Genomic DNA, 5,033 nt, shown 5'->3' on the forward strand with positions numbered 1-5,033 from the left:
AAGAGAGAGAGAGAGAGAGAGAGAGAGAGAGAGGTGATAGAAAGAGAAGAGAGAGGGGAGGGAGAGATAGAGAGAAAGAAAGAGAGAGAGGGGGGAGGGGTAGATAGAAAGAGAAAGAGAGAGGGGAGAGAGAGAGAGAGAGAGAGGGAAAGGGGAAAATAGAAAGCGAAATAGAGGGGGAGAGAAAGAGAGAGAGAGAGAGAGAGAGAGAGAGAGAGAGAGAGAGAGAAAGAGACAGAGGGGCCCATTTATCAAAGGGCTTGCGGACCTGATCCGACACTGCGGATCAGGTCCGCAAGACCTCGCTAAATGCGGAGAGCAATACGCTCTCCACATTTAACATTGCACCAGCAGCTCACAAGAGCTGCTGGTGCAACGCCGCCCCCTGCTGACTCGCGGCCAATCGGCCACCAGCAGGGAGCTGTCAATCAACCCGATCGTATTCGATCGGGTTGATTTCCGGCGGTTCCTGTCCGCCTGCTCAGAGCAGGCGGACAGGGTTATGAAGCAGCGGTCTTTAGACCGCTGCTTCATAACTTGTGTTTCTGGCGAGTCTGAAGACTCGCCAGAAACACGGCCCTTCAAGTTCCATACGGAGCTTGATAAATGGGCCTGAGAGAGAGGGGGAGAGATAGAAAGAAAGAGAGAGAGAGATGGAAAAAGAGAGAAAGAGAGCAAAAGAAAGAAAGAGATAGAAAAATAGAGAGAGAAAGGGAGAGAGGGAAACAGAGAGAGAGATTTGACTTTTAAAAATACTTTATTAAAACAATATATTCATATTACATAATATGAATCAATAAATACAAACGGCTAGATTACGAGTTGTGCGTTAGGCTTAAAAAGCAGCGTTAGCCGGTCCTAACGCTGCTTTTTAACGCCCGCTGGTATTACGAGTCTTACAGGTACAGGTGTACCGCTCACTTTTTTGGCCAGACTTGGAAATACCGCAAATCCACTTACGTAAATTGCATATCCTCTTTTTTCAATGGGACTTGCATAGCGCCGGTATTACGAGTCTGCCAAAAAGTGAGCGGTAGACCCTCTCCTGTCAAGACTGGTACCGCATTTTAAAGTCAGTAGTTAAGAGTTTTACACTACAAAGCCGTAGCATAAAACTCTTAACTAAAGAGCTAAAAAGTACACTAACACCCATATACTACCTATTAACCCCTAAACCGAGGCCCTCCCGCATCACAAACACTAAAAGAAATATTTTAACCCCTAATCTGCCGCCCCAAACATCGCTGCCACCTACCTACATTTATTAACCCCTAATCTGCCGCTCCCAACATCGCTGCCACCTACCTACATTTATTAACCCCTAATCTGCCGCTCCCAACATCGCTGCCACCTACCTACATTTATTAACCCCTAAATCTAAGTCTAACCCTAACCCTAACACCCCCTAACTTAAATATAATCTAAAATAACTTAAAATATAATCTGAAATCTAAATAAAAATTCCTACCATTAACTAAATTATTCCTATTTAAAACTAAATACTTACCTGTAAAATAAACCCTAAGATAGCTACAATATAACTAATAGTTACATTGTATCTAGCTTAGGGTTTATTTTTATTTTACAGGCAAGTTTGTTTTTATTTTAACTAGGTAGAATAGTTATTAAATAGTTATTAACTATTTAATAACTACCTAGCTAAAATAAATACAAAAGTACCTGACAAATAAAACCTATCCTAAGTTACAATTACACCTAACACTACACTACAATTAAATAAATTACCTACATTGAATACAATTAAATAAATTAACTAAATTAAATACAATTACCTAAATTAAATTAGATAAAGTACACTAAATTACAGAAAATAAAAAACAAATTACAGAAATTTAAACTAATTACACCTAATCTAATAGCCCTATTAAAATAACCCCCCCCCCCCCGCAAAAATAAAAAAACCCTAGCCTAAACTAAACTACCAATAGCCCTTAAAAGGGCCTTTTGCTGGGCATTGCCCCAAAGTAATCAGCTCTTTTACCTGTAAAAAAAAAAATACAAACAACCCCCCCAACAGTAAAATCCACCACCCACACAACCAACCCCCCAAATAAAAACCTATCTAAAAAAAACTAAGCTCCCCATTGCCCTGGATAAGTCTTCATCCAAGCCGGGCCGAAGTCCTCAACGAAGACGGTAGAAGTCTTCATCCAAGCCGGGCGAAGTGGTCCTCCAGACGGGCAGAAGTCTTCATCCAGACGGCATCTTCTATCTTCATCCATCCGGTGCGGAGCGGGTCCATCTTCAAGACATCCGACGTGGAGCATCCTCTTCATACGACGACAAACACAGAATGAAGGTACCTTTAAGTGACGTCATCCAAGATGGTGTCCCTTAGATTCCGATTGGCTGATAGATGCAATCAGCTAATAGGATTGAGCTCGCATAGGATTTTTTCTACCGTAATTACGATTGGCTGATAGAATTACTCTCAGACATAGAACCCTGCATATCCCCAGCTACCTGACTCTCAGACACAGAATCCTGCATATCCTCAGCTCCTTGACTCTCAGACACCAAACCCTGCATATCCTAAGCTACCTGACTCTCAGGCACAGACGCCTGCATATCCTTAGCTACCTGACTGAATCCTGCATATCCTCAGCTACCTGACTCTCAGACACAGAATCCTGCATATCCTCAGCTACCTGACTCTCAGACACAGACGCCTGCATATCCTTAGCTACCTGACTGAATCCTGCATATCCTCAGCTACCTGACTCTCAGACACAGAATCCTGCATATCCTCAGCTACCTGACTCTCAGACACAGAATCCTGCATATCCTCAGCTACCTGACTCTCAGACACAGAATCCAGCATATCATCAGCTACCTGACTCTCAGACACAGAATCCTGCATATCCTCAGCTACCTGACTCTCAGACACAGAATCCTGCATATTCTCAGCTACCTGACTCTCAGACACAGAATCCTGCATATCCTCAGCTACCTGACTCTCAGACACAGAATCCTGCATATCCTCAGCTACCTGACTCTCAGACACAGAATCCTGCATATCCTCAGCTACCTGACTCTCAGACACAGAATCCTGCATATCCTCAGCTACCTGACTCTCAGACACAGAATCCAGCAAATCATCAGCTACCTTACTCTCAGACACGGAATCCTGCATATCTCAGCTCCTTGACTCTCAGACACAGAATCCTGCATATCCTCAGCTACCTGACTCTCAGACACAGAATCCTGCATTTCCTCAGCTTCCTGACTCTCAGACACAGAATCCAGTCCTCAGCTACCTAACTCTCAGACACAGAATCCAGTCCTCAGCTACCTGACTCTCAGACACAGAATCCAGTCCTCAGCTACCTGACTCTCAGACACATACTCCTGCATATCCTCAGCTACCTGATTCTCAGACAGTGGCCACTACTTATCAATGTCTGTCGGACCTGATCCGACAGTGCGGATCAGGTCCGACAGACATCGCTGAATACGGCGAGCAATACGCTTGCCGTATTCAGCATTGCACCAGCAGCTCACAAGAGCTGCTGGTGCAACGCCGCCCCCTGCAGACTCGCAGCCAATTGGCCGCCAGCAGGGGGTGTCAATCAACCCGATCATACTCGATCGGGTTGATTTCCCTGCGATGTGTGTCCGCCTGCTCAGAGCAGGCGGACAGGTTATTGAGCAGCGGTCTTTGTGACCGCTGCTTCATAACTGCTGTTGCAGGCTCGCCAGAAACACGGAGCATCAAGCTCCATTCGGACCTTGATACATATGCCCCACAGAATCCTGCATATCCTCAGCTACCTGACTCTCAGACACATAATCCTGCATATCCTCAGCTACCTGACTCTCAGACGCAGAATCCTGCATATCTTCACATACCTGACTCTCAGACACAGAATGCTGCATATCCTCAGCTACCTGACTCTCCGACACAGAATCATGCATAACCTCAGCTACCTGACTCTCAGACACAGAATCCTGCATATCCTCAGCTACCTGACTCTCAGACACAGAATCCTGCATATCCTCAGCTACCTGACTCTCAGACACATAATCCTGCATATCCTCAGCTACCTGACTCTCAGACACAGAATCCTGCATATCCTCAGCTACCTGACTCTCAGACACAGAATCCTGCATATCCTCAGCTACCTGATTCTCAGACACAGAATCCTGCATATCCTCAGCTACCTGACTCTCAGACACAGAATCCTGCATATCCTCAGCTACCTGACTCTCAGACACAGAATCCTGCATAACCTCAGCTACCTGACTCTCAGACACAGGATCCTGCATATCCTCAGCTACCTGACTCTCAGACACAGAATCCTGTATAACCTCAGCTACCTGACTCTCAGACACAGAATCCAGCATATCCTCAGCTACCTGACTCTCAGACACAGAATCCTGCATATCTTCAGATACCTGACTCTCAGACACAGGATCCTGCATATCCTCAGCTACCTGACTCTTATACACAGAATCCTGCATATCCTCAGCTACCTGACTCTCAGACACAGAATCCAGCATATCCTCAGCTACCTGACTCTCAGACACTGAATCCTGCATTTCTTCAGCTACCTGACTCTCAGACACAGATTCCTGCATATCCTCAGCTCCCTGACTCTCAGACACAGAATCCTGCATATCCTCAGCTCCCTGACTCTCAGACACAGATTCCTGCATATCCTAAGCTACCTGACTCTCAGACACAGATTCCTGCATATCCTCAGCTACCTGACTCTCAGACACAGAATCCTGCATATCCTCTGCTACCTGACTCTCTGACACAGACGCCTGCATATCCTGAGCTCCCTGACTCTCAGACACAGAATCCTGCATATCCTCAGCTCCCTGACTCTCAGACACAGAATCCAGCATATCCTCAGCTACCTGACTCTCAGACACTGAATCCTGCATTTCTTCAGCTACCTGACTCTCAGACACAGATTCCTGCATATCCTCAGCTCCCTGACTCTCAGACACAGAATCCTGCATATCCTCAGCTCCCTGACTCTCAGACACAGATTCCTGCATATCCT

This window comes from Bombina bombina, chromosome 7, assembly GCF_027579735.1.
Source record: "Bombina bombina isolate aBomBom1 chromosome 7, aBomBom1.pri, whole genome shotgun sequence".
Lineage (NCBI taxonomy): Eukaryota > Metazoa > Chordata > Amphibia > Anura > Bombinatoridae > Bombina > Bombina bombina.